The sequence below is a fragment of the Erinaceus europaeus genome, chromosome 12 (genome assembly GCF_950295315.1).
Source record: "Erinaceus europaeus chromosome 12, mEriEur2.1, whole genome shotgun sequence".
NCBI lineage: Eukaryota > Metazoa > Chordata > Mammalia > Eulipotyphla > Erinaceidae > Erinaceus > Erinaceus europaeus.
In genome coordinates this window covers 97,584,276-97,605,461 of record NC_080173.1, presented here as the reverse complement: position 1 = coordinate 97,605,461, position 21,186 = coordinate 97,584,276, and the positions used below count along the sequence as shown (strand labels likewise).

The 21,186-nt window shown below is 45.8% G+C and overlaps 1 protein-coding gene across 2 annotated transcripts in view; it reads right to left on the bottom strand.

The window, feature by feature from the left end:
* The window catches only part of RHOA (ras homolog family member A), a 40,333-nt gene that overhangs the window by 8,447 nt on the left and 10,700 nt on the right, over positions 1-21,186 (bottom strand). Inside the window, exon 2 of one of the 2 annotated variants that reach the window (XM_060204748.1) lies at positions 18,443-18,520. The exons of the other annotated variant lie outside the window; for it this stretch is intronic. The gene's annotated coding sequence lies outside the window, so the exon portion shown is untranslated. The remainder of the gene's footprint in view (positions 1-18,442; positions 18,521-21,186) is intronic. 2 annotated transcript variants of the gene reach the window in all.

The window sequence follows — 21,186 nt, the reverse complement described above, 5'->3', positions numbered from 1 at the left end:
TCTCTCTCCCCCACCCCTCTCAATTCCTCTCTGTCTCTATGCAATAAAAAATAAAAATTAAAGAAAGAACATGAGGGGGTCAGGTGGTGGGCGGCACACCTGGCTGAGCGCACATTACAATGTTCAAGGACCCAGGTTCAAGTCCCCAGTCCCCACCTTTAAGGGGAAATCTTTCCAAGTAGTAGAGCAGGGCTGCAGGTGTCTCTGTCTTTCTTCGTCCCTCCCACCCTTCCCCTCTTGATTTCTGGCTGTCTCTATCCAATAAATGAATAAAAGATGAGAGAGAGAAAGAGAGACGGAGAGAGAGGGAGAGAAATCAGGGTTTTCAGAGTCTCAGTACACCGCTTCCCCCGTCAAGGTACATATGCCATATATACTTGTCTTCAGAGGTTTGTATAGGGGAAGAATGTACCAAGTAGATCAGGGCCAGCTTTGTCCTTTTATTTACAGACCAAGAAAACCCCATGGATACTATCAGTATCAGTGGTTGCTGCAACCTTTCAAAATCAACTAGAATAAAAATGAAAAAAGATCACACTCCCAGAGGGATATATCATTAGGGGAAGATGACCAGAGGGCTCTGAACACCAATTCCATCAGGTGGACATGACACGACACCACGACAATAGTCAGAAGTTACAGGTGTGACTCAGAAGGGGGAACAGCTGGAGCAAGAGGTGGCGCACTTGATTAAGGTCTCGCATTACAGGATGCAAAGACCCAGGTTCAAGCCCCTGGCTGGTCCCCACCTGCATGGGGAAAGCTTTACGAGTGGTGAAGCAGGGCTGCACGTGTCTCTCTCCTGCTCTCCTCTCAATTTCTGTGTCTATCCGATAATAAATAAATATATATATATATATGTGTGTGTGTGTGTGTGTGTGTGTGTGTGGAGTCAGGTGGTAGCGCAGCGGGTTAAGCGCACGTGGCGCAAAGCACAAGAACCAGCGTAAGGATCCCGGTTCGAGCTCCCAGATCCCCACCTGCTATGGGTCGCTTCACAAGCGGTGAAGCAGGTCTGCAGGTGTCTCTTTCTCTCCCCCGTCTTCCCCTCTTCTCTCCATTTCTCTCTGTCCAACAATAATAACTACAACAATTAAAAAGGGCCACAAAAGGGAATAATAAATATTTAAAAATATATATAAAAAGGAAGAAAAGGCAAAGCCATTGAAAAATGGGCAAATATGTATAAATATGGATGGTTATAAAAATAATAGTCAACCCGCATCTATGATCTTAGGAGAACTAATAGTTTCCTATGGAGGGAATAGGGACACAGAATTCTGGTGGTGGGAAAGGTGTGGGATTATACTCATGTTACCTTATAATTCTGTAAATCAGTATTAAATCACTACTAAAAATGAAAAGTAAATAAAGAATGTAGCCCCAACTCGGAAGACATTGCCTTGCCCCTGGCGCCTTGCTTTGCTAACAGCCAGCCACCACACTGCACGTGCAACGTGGAAGTCCCTAGTCAACAGGGTTTGCTCAGTCATGCCGTATGGGTGCTCTCAGGATAGTATTCAATGTGGTGGTTAATGCATAAAGTAGTTTTTAAAAAAAAAAAAACAAACACCATTGCTTGCCACCTGTGGCTTCTATTACAAAAACAAACACAGAAATCAGTGCGTATGGTCATCTCGGTGGAAACCCCTGCCCTCCTCCCCTCCCGCTGGAGGAAGCCAAGGTTGCCTGCACATCAACGCCCCCCGAACAGCAGCAGAAACAAGACTATGAAAGGTCTTCCAGATTCAGCGGCGCCACTGCTTTTAACCAGAACATTTGTTTTAGCAGTGAAACGACTGGGTAATTCTGTTTTCTTTTTAAAGAACTGACAAAATGTTTTCCACAACAGCCAGCCAATTTTATTGGGTTTTCAGAAAAGTCATGAGGTAGTTTCCTGTTAAGCTTTTCTCTCCCGTCTGACTGCATTTATGCATGGCATCCAGAAGAGGACATACAGGGACTCGGTTTCTGGTTTTCCATGCCAAAATGCTTCATGACTTTTCTGCTAGCCCACCAGCACTGTGCCTTCCATTACTGTGCATCCTGGCCAACAACTGCTACTCCCCCTTTATTAGCATTAGGCATAAACCCAGGACACCCCCACACATATGAAGCGTGAGTTCTATCACAGAGCTACTTATTCCCTTGGCCCATTATTTTATTTTCTATTTTAGAGAATAATCAGGGAGCTGGCGCAGAGGGTTAAGTGTACAAGGCGCAAAGTCCAAGGGCTGGCGTAAGGATCCCGGTTTGAGCCCCCGGCTCCCCACCTGCAGGGGAGTCACTTCACAAGTGGTGAAGCAGGTCTGCAGGTGTCTGTCTTTCTCTCCTCTCTGTCTTTCCCATCTCTCGATTTTTCTTTGTCCTACCCAAATGACAACAATAACTACAAGGGCAACAAAATGGGAAAGATGGCCTCCAGGAGCAGTGGATTCATAGTGCAGGCACCGAGCTTCAGCAATAACCCTGGAGGCAAAACAAAACAAAACAAAACAAAACAAAACAAACAAGGCATACCTGAAGCTCTGGGGTCCCAGGCTAAACCCCCAGCTCTACCAGAAGTCAGAACGACACAGCACTCTGGTTCTAATTAGTTTGTTAGTTCGGGCTGGGTGGCAGCACCCGGGATGAGAGCACACAGTGCCACAGTTCTTTCAGTATCCTGCCTTCTCTGCCCACCAGGCAACTTTATAACACCGAGACCTCAGAGTGATCCGTTACGCTGAAATCTATCTGACTTGGCTGTTTGAGTTTGTAATGTGATTTGATCAAAAGTTCCTCAGTGGCTCAGGAGGTGGAGGGAGAAGGAGAGAGAATAGTGTTTTAAGTTGGATCCCTGCTGCCACACATGCCAGAGTGATGATCTGGTTCTCTCTCATATAAATAAATATTTTATTTCTCAAAAATATTTTCCTAAAGTTTTTGTGTTTTTAAATGCTATTTTTATTTCACATTTTCCCAGTTTGTTGTCCAGTCTGAAGGTGGAAAGAGAGGTTCCCGTGCTGTAGGAAGTTATACTCCAGTAACCCTGACCAGTGGTGGTCAGCCTTTTCCAGTTTCTTTTCCACAATCTAACTATCCCCTGTGCTAACTACAACCATCAGCATTTACTTTCTACCCTGTCTTGCTTCTCTCACTACATGGCGTGGGACTGGTCTGTGCATCAGAAATTTCTCAGCTATCTAAAAATTTCTATTATTTTCATTTATTTTAGATAGAGACAGCCAGAAGTTGAGAGGGAAGGGGGTAATAGGGAGAGAGACAGAGAGACACCTGCAACACTGCTTCACCATTCGCAAAGATTTCCCCCTGCAGGTGGGACCAAGGGCTCGAGCCCCGGTCCTTGTGCACTCGGCAAGTGCGCCACCAGGCACCCCTCAGCTGTTAGTGACTGCTTATTGTGCTCTGGCAGGCCAACCACAACACTGCCGTGCATCCAGTCAGCCCTCTCCACTTCACGTAGAAGTCCTCCTGTCAACCTGATCACAGGAGCTTCCTGGTGTTCACTGAAGTTGCTCTCTGCCCGAGGTGCAGCATTCTAGTCTTTCTTGATTACACTGAACTGCAAATTAAAAACTACCAGTTGGACTAAAAATAAACACTGTAAGGCACCTATGTTTGAGTCATCTATTTTAATGCTGTGAGCATCGGTTCCCGACTAACAAAACAATCCTTTTTTGCTTCCAGGGTTATTGCTGGGGTCCAGTGTCTGCATCATGAATCTACCGCTCCTGGAGGCATTTTTTTTCTCCTTTTGTTGCCCTTGTTGTTGTAGCCTTGATGTGGTTCTTGTTGATGTCGTTCATTGTTGGATAGGACAGAGAGAAATGGAGAGAGGATGGTAAGACAGAGAGGGGGAAAGAAAGACAGACACCTGCAGATCTGCATCACCACCTGTGAAGCGACTCCCCTACAGGTGGGGAGCCGGGGGCTCGAACCAGGGATTCTACGCTGGTCCTTACGCTTTGTGCCACGTGCGCCTAACTCGCTGTGCTACAACCCGACCCCCAACAATCCTCTTAAGACAAATATCTAGCCGTGACACCGCCCAGCTGTTTCCTTGAGAAGCTCTATTTGACCCCCCCAGTGGTATTATATTCTCCTAACAACTTGAAGGAAAAGAAAACTGGTTTTTGTTTCTTTCTGAAAATGCTGCGCCCGATGCAGGTGCATGCATGTTAATGCGAGTGCGTTGTGGACAGAAGAGGGGCACAATCCAGGCAAGGCGGAGGCAGGGCTCTACGCCGCATCTTTCCGGCCCCATGCACATTTCCCCAGCCTGCAGGGACTGCTTAGTACCTAGGAAGGCCTCGGTGATGAGAACAGCACAACCCTAAGTGCCAGGAGGGAGAAGAGCTGCGGAGATTCGTGACTGTCATGAGAAGCAATGCTGAAAGAAAGCAAGAGAAGGGTCGACATTCTACGGCCAAGCAGCAAAACTAAACACAACACACAACCTGAAGGTGGCAACCACAAGGACTTTGTGCTCAGGGGCACATTGAGCAGCGGAGTAAGATCGACTGAGGAGAGGTCCAAGATGCCAGCAAGTGGTGCAGAAGCCAGGAGATACATGCGCGGATAAGGCAGGCCTAGAAGAGGAATCACTAAGGGACTGGGCGGACATGTTACAGTGCTCGAGGATCCGGGTTTGAGCCCCCGGCCCCCACCTGCAGAGGGAAAGCTTTGCAAGTGGTGAAGCAGGGCTGCAGGTGTCTCTCTCCGTCTTTCCCTATCTCCCCTACCCTCTCGATTTCTGGCTGTCTCTATCCAATAAATAAAGATAATTAAAAAAATATTAAAAAAAAAAAAAAGAAGAGCAATCACTACATCATGCCATCCATGTGAGATCAGACCATGCACAACAGCAACAGCCGGGCTAAGGGAATCCAGAGACAGGACAGGTGGGAGCCAGCTTGGCTGGGGGCTAGAAGACGACAGGTGAAGGGTACAGAAACTTCTTCCTGGCAGGCTGGAAATGTGAGAAAGTTTGTTGTGGCACTGAATAGAATAAAATGAAAGCACACTGGATCACATATTTAGTTTTACTAAGGTCTTATTTATTGGGGCCAGGCAACGGCACACCTGGTCGCACACATTACAATGAGCAACAACCTGGGCTTAAGCCCCCGATGCCCACCTCAGGGAAAGCTTCACGAGCAGTGAAGCAGGGCTACAGAAGTCTTGTGCCCTTACCCCCTTCTTGATTTCTGTCCCTATCCAAGGGAGTCGGCGGTAGCGCAGCAAGTTAATAAGCGCAGGTGGCGCCAAGCGGGGGAGTCACTTCACAGGTGGTGAAGCAGGTCTGCAGGTGTCTGTCTTTCTCTCCCCCTCCTCTCTCCATTTCTCTGTCCTATCCAATAATGACAACATCAAGAACAATAATAATAACTATAACAACAAAACAAGGGCAACAAAAAGGAAAATAAATATTTTTTAAAAATTAAAAAAAAAAGATGTATTAATCCCCCACACCACCATAAGCCAGAGCCGAACAGTGCTCTGGTTTAAAAAGAAAAAAAATTAATGAGACTGGAGGAGAGAATGAGAGAATCAGAGCATCATTCTGGTACATGTGTTGCTTGGGATCAAACTCAGACCCTCATGCTGCACAAGGAACAAGGTTCAACCCTCCACCCCACCTGCAGGGGAAGCTTCTTGAGTGTTGAGGCAGAGCTGCAGGTGTCTCTCTGTCTCTTTCTGATCCCTCTAGACTTCTTTCTCTATCCAAAAAATAAGTTAAATAACAAAAAGGGCAAATACATATATAAATATAGTTAAAGAAATAAAAGTCAACCCCTATCTGTGGCCTTTCGAGTACTCCTACAGATTCCAATGGGGGGGATGAGGACACGAAACTCTGGTGGCGGGAATGGCGCAGAATTTTACGTTACACTTTCATAAATCAATATTAAATCTAATAAAATATTAAAAAGGGGGGCCAGGTGGTAGTGCACCTGGTTGAGCGCACACATTCTAGTACACAAGGACCCAGGTACAAGGTGAAGCAAACCCAGGTTTGCAAGTGATGAAGCAGGGCTGCAGGTGTCTCTTTCTCTCTATCTCCCCTACTCTCATTTTTTAAAAATATTTAATTTATTTAATAATGAGAAGGATAGGAGAGAGAGAAAGGACCAGACATCACTCTGGTACATGTGCTGCCGGGGATTGAACTCAGCACCTCATGCTTGAGAGACCCACGTTTTATCCACTGTGCCACCTCCCGGACCACACTCTCTCAATTTTTTAAAATATATTTTCTTTTTTTAAAATGTATTTATTTATTTATTCATTCATGAGAAAGATAAGAAGAAAGAACCAGACATCACTCTGGTACATGTGCTGCCAGAGATTGAACTCAGGACCTCATGCTTGAGAGTCAGTGCTTTATCCACTGCGCCACCTCCCGGACCACGGGAATTCATTTACTATTTCATCAGAAGGAAAGAACCAGAGCGGTGCTCTGGCACGTGTAGCACTAGGATGTCAAGTCAGGACCTCGTGCTTGCAGCCTGGCACTCTACCCACTGTGCCACCTGCTGAGGTCTATACCCCTCAGCATGGGGGAACCAAGAGGGAAAGGCAGTCAGGAGAAAGACGCCACAAAAACAAGGAGTTCTCTTTGGCGCTTGCCATGGTGCGCCCATGGGGTGGTGAGCATCCCACCAGGGTCCTAGCAGCAGTAAGATATGTATTACACCTACTGAGCCAGCCCCAGCCCTACCACAGTACGCTTTAAAAAGTTGATTTTATTTCTCTCATAGGAGTCATAGGAGATAGGAGTTTCACATGAGAGAGATCCCAAGTCCTGGTCCAGTACATTGAGCTTCCTGCTGCTAACTGAACATGAGTCGCACTTTCCCAGCTAACCTATCTGACCACTGCCAGGATACACTTATATGGGGGGGAAGCACATCAAGGCCTTGTATAGTTCTCCCAAGCTGATTTTTCATTCCTTTTAAGGTCTTAGATAGAGGCAAGAAGAGAGATACAGAAGGAGAAGACGCCACTGGAGCATAACACTGCCATCTACAGAGCTCATGGTGGGTTGCCACGTACATAACCATTACGCTGCCTCCCCCAGTCCAGGGGTGTGTGTGTGTTGGGGGGGTGTGGCTTCTAGAGCAGTGGACTGGTGCTGTGGTGTGTCCTCTCTCCTTTCTGTCAACAATCCTGTATGGGGAAAGAAATGGCTGCCAGGAGGGAGCAGTGGAGCCAAGCACTGAGGCCCTGCAATACCACTGGTGATAACAAAAAAGCAAAAAACAGAAAACACCTCAATTTTCTAACTATTTTTAAAGGGAACTTTCAAAAGCTCGAGTTACTAAGATTAGACACTAACCTTCAAACTGACTTCCTTTAAGATACTTCCCTTTTCTGATTTGGTCTTGGGTTTCATTCTTGAAGTAGGAAGTTACTCGTCACCTCCCTGGTCTCAGGAAGCACTGACCCTGAAGTTTCTTTCTTTTTCCTTTCCGAGAGCTGCAAGCAACTAACAGTCCTTTAGCCACGAGGCTGCACAGTTGCAGAGTGCGACACTGGCAGGCACGGGATCCATGCGCACAGCACAGCGATGCTCTGGTTCTCTCTCTTGTTAATAAATGAACAAATAAACACACTTTAAAACTTACCAGTCCTGCAGTCCAACAAGTGTACAAGCATGAGGTACAGAGTGATGTTCTGGTTCTCTCTGTCCCTCTCTCATTAATAGATAATAAAATAAAGCTTCGTTTTTAATTGCCACCAGCGTTAGGTTGACTTTGGTAACATGCTCAACCAGGTGCAGCACCACCTCCTGTCCCCCATAAGATAAACAGAAAGGAAGAGGCAGAGAGAGAGAAGAGGGGAAGGAAAGGTAGAGAGGGAGGAGGGAGGAGAGAAGGGAAAAGGGAAGGCAGGCAGAGAGAGAAGGAAGGAAGGAAGGAAGGAAGGAAGGAAGGAAGGAAGGAAGGAAGGAAGGAAGGAAGGGGCCTAGTTGAATGCACAGGTTATCATGTGCAAGAGACCAGGTTCAAGCCCCTGCTCTCCATCTGGAGGGGGGACGCTTCACAAAGCCTGAAGCAGGTTTGCAAGTGTTCTGTCTTTCTCTCTCCCTCAATTTTCCCTGTCCTGTCAAATAACTGAAGAAGAAAAAGGAACGGGAGTCGGGCTGTAGCGCAGCGGGGTAAGCGCAGGTGGCGCTAAGCACAAGGACCGGCATAAGGATCCCGGTTCGAACCCCGGCTCCCCACCTGCAGGGGAGTCGCTTCACAGGCGGTGCAGCAGGTCTGCAGGTGTCTGTCTTTCTCTCCCCCTCTCTGTCTTCCCCTCCTCTCTCCATTTCTCTCTGTCCTATCCAACAACGACGACATCAATAGCAACAATAATAACTACAACAATAAAACAAGGGCAACAAAAGGGAATAAATAAAGTATTAAGATTGTAAATTTATGGGAGTCAGGTGTTAGCACAGCGGGTTAAACACAGGTGGTGCAAAGTGCAAGGACCAGCATAAGGATCCCAGTTCGAGCCCCCGGCTCCCCACCTTCAGCAGAGTCACCTCATAAGCGGTGAAGCAGGTCTGCAAGTATCTATCTTTCTCTCCTCGTCTTCCCCTCCTCTGTCCATTTCTTTCTGTCCTATCCAACAACGACAACATCAGTAACAACAACAATAGCTACAACAATAAAACAACAAGGGCAACAAAAGGGAATAATTAATTAATTAAAAAAAAAAAAGATTGTAAATTCACACCCATAAACTAGATCAGAAAAGGAGTTGGGTGGTAGCGCAGCGGGCTAAGCATAGGTGGCGCAGAGCAAGAACCAGCGTAAGGATCCTGGTTCGAGCCCCCGGCTACCCACCTGCAAGGGAGTCGCTTCACAGGCGGCGAAGCAGGTCTGCAGGTGTCTTTCTCTCCCCGTCTTCCCCTCCTTTCTCCATTTCTCTCTGTCCTATCCAACAACGACATCAATAATAACTACAACAATTAAAAAAAACTAAAGCAGAAAAATGACACTGAATAGTGGAAGCTTTCCCCAGTCTATGTATAAATCCGTACCCTTATTTGGAGATACTGGAAGAGACCAGTCAATCTGTTTTCATTCCCCTCCTAAATGCTACCACTATCCACAAACATACAATTCAATAAAATCAGAACTACTGCTCAGGGGCAACGGCAGAATGGTTATGCAAGAAGACTTCTGTGCCTATGGCTCCAAAGCCCCAGGTTCAATCCCCCTCACCATAAGCCCAGAGCTGAGGAAGATGGGTCCTGCAACTGGGGCAGCTTGGAACATTCCTACTCACGACCACAGAATGTGAGCTCAGATCTACAGGGATGCAGAGGTCACATAGGCTCCTAAGCTGAATATGGGCCCCAGATCAGATCAAATCAATGGGGTTTACAGTCAACAATATTTATAACCCTTTCCCATTTTCAGGAGCTCCTCTCTCCCCTGATCCAGCTTTCTGGTCCTTTTTTCAGCCATGACATCATCTCCCCAGACAATAACTTGGATCCACCTGCATATCAGATGTCAGGCTCAGAAAACAAACAAAACAAAAAACTAGTATAGACATGGGCCCTTTAGAATATTAACTAAAATATGCCTACTAGCTATCTACAAGATGGAAGGACTCCCCCCACCCCCCAACTCTTCATCTGAACTATTCCATTCCAGCCTTTAGGTTCATGATTAGTCAACAATTTATTTTTTTAATTTTTATTTATAAAAAGGAAACACTGACAAAAATCATAGGATAAGAGGGATACAACTCCACACAATTCCCACTCCCAGAACTTATTTGGCTTTATATGTTAACTCTCTTTTCAGGCACCAGGTTCCAGATACTAACATGATGCCAACCAGACTTCCCTGGGCAGATGACCCCACCAATGTGTCCTGGAGCCCTGCCCCACTAGAGAAAGACAAAGACAGGCTGGGAGTATGGACCAATCTGTTAATGCCCATGTTCAGCGCGGAGGCAATTACAGAAGCCAGACCTTCCACCATCTGCATCCCACAATGACCCTAGGTCCATACTCCCAATAGATATAAAGAACAGGAAAGCTATCAGGGGAGGGGATGAGATACGGAGTTCTGGTGGTGGGAATTGTGTGGAGTTGTACCCCTCTTATCCTATGGTTTTTGTCAGTGTTTCCTTTTTATAAGTAAAAATAAAAAAGACTAAATAGGTTATCACACAAAAATTTTAAATATTTATTTTGCATAAAGAGAAGGGCGGGGGGGGCTCGGGCGGTAGCGCAGTGGGTTAAGCACACATGGCACAAAGCACAAGGACCGGCACAGGGTTCCTGCTTTGAGCTGCCGGCTCCCCACCTGCAGGAAGTCACTTCACAAGTGGTGGAGCAGGTCTGTCTGTCTCTCCCCCCCTCTGCCTTCCCCATCTCTCTCCATTTCTCTGTTCTATCCAACGACGACGGCCACAACAACAATGATGACAACAACGGCCACAAAGGGGAAAAAATAAGTGGGAGGGAGGAAGGAGAGGAGGGGAGAGAGCGACCCTACATCGCGCCTCCACCGCGTGAAGCTTCCCTGTGCAGGTCTTCGCACACTGTAATGGGTATGCTACCAGGTGCACTACCACCCAGGCCACACGAAGAGTTTAGAACAGGAAATATTCAGTATATATAGCATTACTACTTAGGGCTTTTCTAAAAGATGGATTTATTAGAGGGGGGGGGAGAGAGCATAAAGGAGAAATATCTGCAACATTGTTCCACTGATCATGAAACTTCCCCCTTCAGGTGGGGACTTGAGTTTCTTTAAAGAAACAAAAGTGGGAGTTCAGGCGGTGGCCCAGCGGGTTAAGCACAGGTGGCGTGAAGTATAAGGACCAATTTATAAGGCTCCCGGTTCGAGCCCCTGGCTCCCCACCTGCAGGGAGTCGCTTGACAAGCGGTCAAGCAGGTCTGCAGGTGTCTGTCTTTCTCTTCCCCTCTCTGTCTTCCCTTCCTCTCTCCATTTCTCTCTGTCCTATGCAACAACAATGACATCAATAACCACAATAATGTTAAATAACAAGGGCGACAAAAGGGAAAATAAACAAATAAATAGATATTTAAAAAATTTTTTAAAAAGAAACAAAAGTAAAAATAATGTGACCAAGACTGGGTGGTGGCACACTGTTGAACGTACCTGTTCAAGGACCCAGGTCAAGCCCCCATCCCCACTTGCAGGGAAGCGGGGCTATAAGTGTCCCTTGTCTCTCCATGTTCCCCCTCCCCTCTCAATTTCTGGCTATCTCTAATAAATAAAGCTAATAAAAAATGTTAAACAAGCATAAATTTCCATGCTTCAGTTAATAATTCTACCTCATAACTTTTCAAAGGAACTAATTATGCAAAAGAAACTGCAAACCCTGGGGCCAGGTGGTGGCGCACCTGGCTGAGCTCATGTTGTTACAATGCACAAGGCATCTGCCTCCCCCTGCAGGGGGAAGTTCACAAGTGGTGAAGCAATGCTACAGGTGTCTGTCTCTCACCCTTTCTATCACCCCTTCCCTCTTGACTTCTGGCTGTATCGATCCAATAAATAAGCAAAAAGATACTAATAATAAAAAACCTGCAAACCTTTATCATTTCTCAACTATTCAAAAGACAAACTTAATACAGAATAGTTTTAGACATGACTGAGTTACCTTAACTACATTCAATACTTTAAAAACATAAAAATCGGGAGTCAGGCGGTGGCACAGTGGGTTAAGACCACTTGTGAAGAGACCCCCCTGTAGGTGGGGAGCCAGAGGCTCAAACCGGGATCCTTACGCGTGCTATGAGGGCCCAGGTTTGGTCCCAAACACTATCACACAGTAGAGGTGAGCAGAGCTGTGCTTTCAATCTGTCTCTTTCAGGAGACAGCTCACCTAAAAATACACTCGGAAAAGCTTCAGTGCTGTAGATTCTTTCATTCATTTCCGGGTGGAGGAGGAAGTCAGAGCACTTCTCTGGCACGTGCACTGGGGAAGCTCCGTGGATGATGGAGCAGTGCTAAGGTATGTCTCCTGTTTCCCTTACCTTTCCCCATCCAAGAAATAAAACTTTTTAAAATTGGATCAAAGATAAGCGCAGATGGAGCAAAGCGCAAGGACCAGTGTAAGGATCCCGGTTTGAGCCCCGACTCTCCACCTGCAGGGGGGGAAGGTCACTTCACAGGCGGTGAAGCAGGTTTGCAGGTGTCTGTCTTTCTCTCCCCCTCCCCTCTCCATTTCTCTCTGTCCTATCCAACAATAACAATGACAACCACAACAAGGACAACAAAATGGGGAAAAAATAGCCTCCAGGAGCAGCGGATTCATAGTGCACACACTGAGCCCCAGCAATAAGCCTGGAGGCAAAAAAAAAAAAAGGATGAAAGAAAGAGGGAGAGTTAATGGTTATACAAAAAAGGATCATGTAAGAGGCTGTAAGTCCCAGGCTCAATTTCCACATCACTGTATGTCAGGTAAGTAGTGCTCTATATTCATTCATGAAATAGAACCAGAGCTTTATCCTTTGGCATGTGTCAAATTCAGAACCTCATAATTGAGGGTCTAATGCTTTATCCACTGTACTACCTCTGAGACTGCTAAGTTGCTCTTTTTAGTTGAGCTGAAATTTACGTAATATAAAATTAACCCCTCAAAAGTAAGCAACCTAGTGGACATTTAGTGCATTTTCAATATTAGACAACCACCAAGCTCCACATATTTTCAGCATCCCCAAAGAAATCAACATTCCAGAGTCAGGCGGTAGCATAGCGGGTTAAGCATAAATGGCACAAAGCACAAGGACCATTGTAAGGATCCCGGTTCAAGCCCCCGGCTCTTCACCTGCAGGAGAGTCGCTTCCCAGGCGGTGAAGCAGGTCTGCATGTGTCTCTCTTTCTCTCCCCCTCTCTGTCTTCCCCTCCTCTCTCCATTTCTCTCTGTCTGCATTATTACCCGTTTTAGGAATTGCATAAGAAGACTCACAGGGAGTTGGGCGGCAGTGCAGCAGGCTAAGCGCAGGTGGTGCAAAGTGCAAGGACTGATGTAAGGATCCCAGTTCGAGGCCCCAGAGCCCCATCTGCAGGGGAGTCGCTTCACAAATGGTGAAGCAGGTCTGCAGGTCTCTTTCTCTCCCCCTCAGCCTTCCCCTCCTCTCTCCATTTCTCTCTGTCCTATCCAACAACAATAGCTACAACAATAAAACAAGAGCAACAAAAAGGAATGAATACATAAATATTAAAAAAAAAAAGAGGACTCGTATGCGGGTGGCCTTTTGCATATGGTGCTTTCACTTAGTCTAATGCTTCCCAGGTTTGCATAAAGCATCTATGAGTTCATGCGCTTTTCATTCTGGTTTTGTTGTTGTTGTTTTTATCAGAACACTGCTCAGCTCTGGTTTATGGTGATGCCAGGTATTGAACTTCTGAGATCTCAGAACCCCAGGTTTAAAAGTCATTTGTATAATTATTAGGCTATCTCCACAGCCCAGTTCTTCATGTTTTAATGGTAAAATATGTTTTACATTGTTGATACATTCATCTGCTGATGGACAGATGGACTGTTTTCCATGTTCTGGCTATTTGAAACAGCGCTGTTACAACCATTTGACTATCTGTTCCCTCCCATCTTTTGTAGAGAAAAAAAATTAATGTAGTTTATTTATTTTACCAGAGCATTGGCTCAGCTCTGGCTTATGGTGCTGCGGGGATTGAATCTAGGACTTTGCCAGCCTCAGGCAAGAGTGTCTCTGTGCAACTATGCTATCTCCCCCTGCCCAAAGGTTTCTGAGCATCACTCTGGCACGTGTGACGATGAGGATCAAACTCAGGAAGCCACGTCAGAGAGCTCAACGCTTTAGCCACTGTGCTATCTCCTAGGCAGCCCTTCTGTAACTGCCTGGGCTTAACTATATGAAGAAGTGTCAAATGTGGGGTAGGCAGGAAAACTTTTTTTTTTTTTTTTTTTAGTTTAAGGCAGATATATGTATTTCTAAATATATTTTTATTGTTGTAGTTATTGTTATTGGATAGGACAGAGAGAAATAGAGAGAGGAGGGGAAGAGAGAGCAGGAAAGACAGACACCTGCAGCCCTACTTCACCACTCGTGAAGCTTTCCCCCGTAGGTGGAGGGGACCAGGGGCTTGAACCCGGGTCCTTGTGCACTGTAATGTGTGTGCTTAACCAGGTGCGCCACCGCCTGGCCCCATCATGACACTTTTTTTTTTTGCCTCCAGGGTTATCACTAGGGCTCAGTGCCTGCACTACAAATCCATTGCTCCTGGAGGCTGTCATGACACTTTTCTGTACAAAAATTCATCATGACTTTTCTGACAACCCACTGCATTCCACGACGTGGCCTCACACGTGTGCAATGTCTCCACTTGCAGGTCAACTCACATTTACTTCCGGTAGGAAGCTTACCCCGTGCTGCTGCACTCTATGGTGCCAGAGCTGGAACCCGCCCACATGCATGGTTGGCAACACCCCACCAGGTAAGCTAGGTATCGGCCCCCATGATGTATATACCTTCAAAGATCTGGCTGAACTATCTGTTAAGGGGGAAAGAGATAGGTAGCAGAGGTTTGCAAGTATATAGACATAAAAAGGGCAACACCACATATAGTATGTACAGACAGACAGATAGTCCTGCCTCCAGGGCTATCGCTGAATCCACTGCTCCTGACCCTGAATCCACTGCTCCTGACCCTGAATCCACTGTTCCTGGCCACCAGTTTTCCCATTTTGTTGTCCTTGTTATTCTTGCTGCTGTTGGATAGAACAAACCTGAGAAATCAAGAGAGGAGGGGAAGACAGAGAGGAGGAGAGAAAGATAGACACCTGCAGACCTGTTTCACCGCTTGTGAAGCGACTCCCCTGCACACGGGGAGGGGCAGGGCCTTGAACTGGGATCCTTACTCAGTCCTTGTGCTTAGTACTATGTGCGCTTAACCCGCCGCGCTACCTCCCAGCCCCCAATGAAGTGGTTTTGTCTGAAGCAAGGACCTTGGGAAACTGAAATGGGGGGGGAGAACAAACCTTACTTTACATACTTTGCTCCCTTCTGCATTGTTAAAACATGTCTTATCATCCCACTCACTCCAAATATTTTAAGGCCCCAAAGGAAATAATACAATGGAAGGAGGCGGCAGTGGGAAGAATGTGGTCTTTTTGTAGCCAGGGCCTCAAATGTGCATTCTCACCACTCTGGGAGACTTTTGCACTCAGAGATAGAGAGAGAGAGAGGGAGAGACACAACCCAGCACCAGAGTACTCCTTGCCCCACCGAAACAGATACCTATTTCAAATTAGACTGAAATTTTTGGATTACTAAGTTCCACAAACTAACTTAAGTCGTGAAAGCTGAAGAGCTAGCTGTATGACTGGTGCTGGGCCTAAATACTGCTCACTCAGTGTTACAGCATTCTGCAGCCTACCCCTTCTGCAGAAGAGGAAACTGAGGTACAAAGGAGTCATAAAAGCTACCAGGAGTAGGAGTTGCTTCTTGCTCTCAGTCTCACTTCCAGAGCCCACACTGTAACAGACCGTCTACTGTCACGGTGGGTTTCAAGCATGAGGTTTAGCTCCCTGACATCACATGTGCCAGAGTGACGCTCTCTAGTTCTCTCTTCCACCATCACCAATGCCTCAAGCTTTTTTTCTTTCTTTTTTCTTTTCTTTTTTTTTTTTTAGAAAAAGGGGATGGGATGGGATAGATAGCATAATGGTTATACAAAGAGACTCTCATGCCTGAGGTTTTGAAATCCCAGGTTCAAGTCCCTGCACCACCATGGCTGGAGCTGAACAGTGCTCTGGTGGGGGTGGGGGGGAGGTGTGTGTGTGTGTGTGTGTGTGTGTGTGTGTGTGTGTGTGTGTGTGTGTGTCAGGGGTGGGGGTGGAGCTGGGGGTGGGGGTGGGGGAAGCCTGGGAAATAGAGCAACAGAGAAAGCGCTGAGCTTTAAGCCTAAGGGCCGGGGTGAGATGTCACTGCAGCAGGTCCTTGCACTTTGCGCCACATGCATTTAACCCACTGTGCTACCGCTCGACTCCCTCTTTCTCTATTCTTAATTAAATATACCACAGCCCAGACAGTAAACTGTGAGATAACCAAGCTACACAACTGGGAAAATAAAAACAAAGATAAACAGTAACCTGGGAGGTTGTGCAGAATATAGAAAATCAGACTTGCAGGTATGAGCTCTTGAATTTGATCTTATACATACATAAGAGTGATGCTCTGGTCCTCTCTTCACCCTCTGACCCTAGTAATAAATCTTAAAGGGGGGGGGGGGAGTCGAGGGGTAGCGCAGCGGGTTAAGCACATGTGGCACAAAGCACAAGGACCAGAATCCCGTCTTCTCACCACCAATGTGTCCTGGAGCTCAGCTTCCCCAGAGACCCATCCTACTAGGGAAAGAGAGAGGCAGACTGGGAGTATGGACCGACCAGTCAACGCCCATGTTCAGCGAGGAAGCAATTACAGAAGCCAGACCTTCTACCTTCTGCAACTCTCAATGACCCTGGGTCCATGCTCCCAGAGGGATAGAGAATGGGAAAGCTATCGGGGGAGGGGGTGGGATATGGAGATTGGGCGGTGGGAATTGTGTGGAGTTGTACCCCTCCTACCCTATGGTTTTGTTAATTAATCCTTTCTTAAATAAAATAAAAAAAAAAAAAAGAAATACAATTGGCTTTGTAGATAATACAGAATAAACTTGCACAACAGCAAAAAAAAAAAAGAATCCCGTCTTCCCCTCCTCTCTCCATTTCTGTCCTATCCAACAACAATGACATCAATAACAACAATAAGTACAACAATAAAAAAACAAGGACAACAAAAGGGAAAATAAATATGAAAAAAAAATTTTTAATCCAGAAGATACTTTTTTTAAAGGTTGAATTATTTATTGATTTAATTCATTTTTGTTGCCCTTGTTTTATTGTTGCAGTTGATGTCATTGTTGGATTGGACAGAGAGAAATGGAGAGAGGAGGGGAAGACAGAAAGGGGGAGAGAAAGATAGACATCTGTAGCAGACCTGCTTCACCGCTTGTGAAGCAACTCTCCTGCAGGTGGGGAGCTGGGGGCTCGAACCCGGATCCTTATGTTGGTCCTTGCAATTTGCGCTTAACCCGCTGTGCTATCGCCTTCTCCCCAGAAGATACTTATGTACAGTATACAAGTTTGTCTCTTTAAAAAATAAGAAGGAAGTTAGGAAACACATTTTCGTCTAAGGAAGAAATATCACTTAGAACGGATAAGAAAAAAGGAAGTTAGGACTACCTCAGAGAAGCAGGAAAATAGCGGCTGGGGTGATGGTTCAACCAGGAGAGTATCAGACTCGAATGTCTGGCACTGCATGTGCCACGGTGGTTCTCTGGCTTCTGCGCCTTATGTAAAACTCTCATAATAAAAAAAAATTTTTTTTTTTGGGATAGATAGCCTAATGGTTATGTAAAGAGACTGCCATGCCTGAGGCTCCAAAGTCCCAGGTTTAATCCCCTGCACCAGCATAAAAGCCAGAGCTGAGCAGGGCTCTGGTTTAAAAAATAACAATAAAATATTTTCAAAACAAGTAGGAGAATAGGTGGGGGAGACAGCATAATGTTTACGCAAAAAGATTCAAGCCTGAGGCTCTGAGGTCCCAGACTCAACTCCCTGCACCACCATAAATAAGCCCAGAGCACTGTTCTAGGGGAAATTAAATAAATAAATAAGGTAGGAAAATAAAGTCAGAGAGCTTGCCAGAGCACTGCTCAGCTCTGGCTTCCGATGGTGTTGTGGACTGAACCTAGGACTGCAGAGGAACAGGCATGAAAGGCTTTTTGCACAACCATTATACTGTCTCCCCAGCACTCCTGGATTCCCCTACCTAGTAATTACTTTTTTTTTTTTTTTTGGCCTCCAGGTTTATCTCTGGGGCCCTGTGCCTGCACTATAAATCCACTGCTGCTAGAAGGCCATTTTTCCATTTTGTTGCCCTTGTAGCTGTTACTGTTGTTATAGCTGCTGCAGTTTTGCTGGATAGGACAGAGAGAAATGGAGAGAGGAGAGGAAGACAGAGAGGAGGAAAGATAAGATACCTGCAGACCTGCTTCACCTCTTGTGAAGCGACCCCCCTGCAGGTGGGGAGCTGGGGCTCAAACCGGGATCCTTAGGCCGGTCCTTGCGCTCTGCGCCACGTGCGCTTAACACATTGCGCTACCGCCCAGTCCCAGTAATTACTTTTAAAAAAGAAAATCACTACTAATGCAACATGCAGAAGTGGACCGTCGTCAATCCTTGGCACCGCATGTCAGAGAGAGATTCTGGTGTTCTCCCCACTGCCCCTCTCTGTCAGTAATAAATCATAAATCTTAGAAAAAAAACTACTGGTGTACCCCTATTTTTCTAGAACTTACATTAATATAGAAAATGCATTAATTATTTTCCATGTGGAAAGGAAATTTTTAAAAAGCTTCTGTTTACATACCTTACAAATGCTCTGCAAGACCTATGGCCTGTGTGGCAGGAGTCCTAGAAAACCCCTTAAGCGTCCAGACGAAAGGCGCTATAAAACAGAAAATATACCAAGAATTATGCCTGTTCATTTTACAAGGAAAACAGCAAACCACGTGATATAAATGGACTTGTTTCAAGGAACAACTTAGAGTAAGAAAGTGTAGAAAAAGTATGAGTAAGAAAGTATGTGATTTAATTTTTTTTTTTTTTTTTTTTACCAGAGCACTGCTCAGCTCTGGCTTATGGTGGTGCAGAGGATTGAACCTGGGACTTCAGAGCCTCAGGCATGACAGTCTCTTTGCATAACCACTATGCTGTCTCCCCCAATTTAATTCTTAATTGACATTATAAAATTTATCTTTTAATTAATTAATTAATTTTACCACAGCACTACTCAGCTCTGGCTTATGGTGGTACAGGGAATTGAAGCTGGGACTTTTGTAGCTTCAGCCATGAAAGTCTATTTATTCATTTGTCTCCGAGGTTATTGGTGCCATCACCACAAATTCACTGCACCTGGAGGCTATTTTTCCCCCTTTTGTTGCCCTTGTTGTTTTTTATTGTAGTTACTGTTGTTGTTATTGATGTCATTGTTGTTAGATAGGACAGAGAGAAATGGAGAGAGGAGGGGAAGACAGAGAGCGGGGAGAGACAGACACCTGCAGACCTGGCTTCACTGTCTGTGAAGCGACCCCTGTGCAGGTGGGGTGTCGGGGGCTCAAACCGGGATCCTCACAACGGTCCCTGTGCTTTGCGCCACCTGCGCTAAACCCTCTGTGCTTCCGCCCGACTCTCAAGATTATTTATCAATGAGAGAGATAAGAGAGGAAAGGGAGCAGAGTTCACTCTGGTACATGCACAGCCGGGAGACTGAACTCGGGACCACATGCTTGAGAACCCAATACTTTATCCACTACACCAACTCCCAGACTGAACGATACTATTTTTCATTATTATTTTACCAGAGCACTGCTCAGTTGGATCTGTATTACATGAGGTCCAGAGCACAAACCATGTCATGGAGCACACCAGTGATGCTTTGGTTCTTCCTCATTAATAAGTAAATCTTAAAAAAAAAAAAAAAAAAAAAACACAATAGATACTATCAGAAGGAGATAAGAAACTGTATTTGTGTGACAAGAAATGTCTTATAAATCCTTACTCCCTCCCCCTTTAAAGTGATTTGAAAAGATATGTTCACAAATATGCGGAAACATTAACACTACCCACCCAACCCTCCAAAAAACGTAAAATCAAGTTCAACTGGTGGTTTAGATTGACTGCAAGTTAAATTTTTTAATATTTATTTATTTTCCCTTTTTGTTTTCGATTTTCTTTTTAAAACAGAATCACCACAGCACCAACGCTTCCTTCTATGCAGTGAGGGGGACGGACAGACGGACGGAGACAGTCACACACAGCAAAAGCAGCACCTTGTCCAAGTGCGCTCTTTCATCAGCTGACTTAAATTTAAGATGCCTTAATTTAGCCCATATTTTGTGGCCATTATGAAGCATAAAAATAGCTTCAGAATCACCTGAAGGAAGGCCCAGTAATCTCTGAACGACACCCACAACAACCAGCTTCAATGCCTAGCTGATTTCAGTCACAGGGCCCCGTAATTATGAGTCTACAGAGCCTCCCTTACTACAGCACCACGGATTAAAAGTGAGTCACCTGAAGTAGGAATTCTACAGTAATTACTAACCTGAAATCGTCTTGGAAATTTTAATGTATTAATCTTACAAGTAACAGTGGGCATGTCCCCAAAGAGAAGAATATAGATAGTAAGATGCATGAATGAGTACTACCAAGTGTCAATTTTAGTTACATTTATGAGTTGCAGACAACTTGAAACTCACTGCTCTCATGCAGATATAAATGGGTAACCTAGGGAGTCGGGGCGGTAGCACAGCGGGTTAAGCACAAGGACCGGCGTAAGGATCCTGGTTCCAGCCCTCGGATCCCCACCTGCAGGGGAGTCGCTTCACAAGTGGTGAAGCAGGTCTGCAGGTGTTTATCTTTCTCTCCCCCTGTGTCTTCCCCTCCTCTCTCCATTTCTCTCTGTCCTACTCAACAACGACATCAATAACAACATCAATAATAACTACAGCAATAAAACAATGGCAACAAAAGGGAATAAACAAATATTTTTTTTAAAATGGGTAACCTAGAGGGTCCAGGCGGTGGTGCACCAAAGTGAGTGCACACATTACCAGGTACAAGGGACCAAGTTCACTCCTCCAGCCCCCAGCCACGAGGTGGGCGGGGGAGCTTTGTAACTGGAGTGCCAGGTGTCTCCCTATTCCCTCTTCCCCTCAATTTCTGGCTGTCTCTATCCAATAAACACAGAAATAATGGGTGGGGGGAGATAGCATAATGGTTATACAAAGAGACTCATGTCTGAGGCTCCGAAGTCCCAGGTTCAATCCCCCACACCACCATACAACATAGCTGAGCAGTGCTCTGGTAAAAACAAATACATAAACAATTTTTAAAAAATTAAAAGGGGGGCAGTAGGCACACCTGTGGCCCCACTTCACCACTCATGAAGTGTTCCCCCTTCGGGTGGGCTTGAACCTGGGTCCCTCACACTGCCATATGGGTGCTCCACCATGTGTGCCCCTCAATCTACAAATAGGCGACCCAGAAGTGTCAGCAGTAAACAGATGCCGGCCTCTCAAGCATGAGCTTCTGCATCCAACCCCATGCATT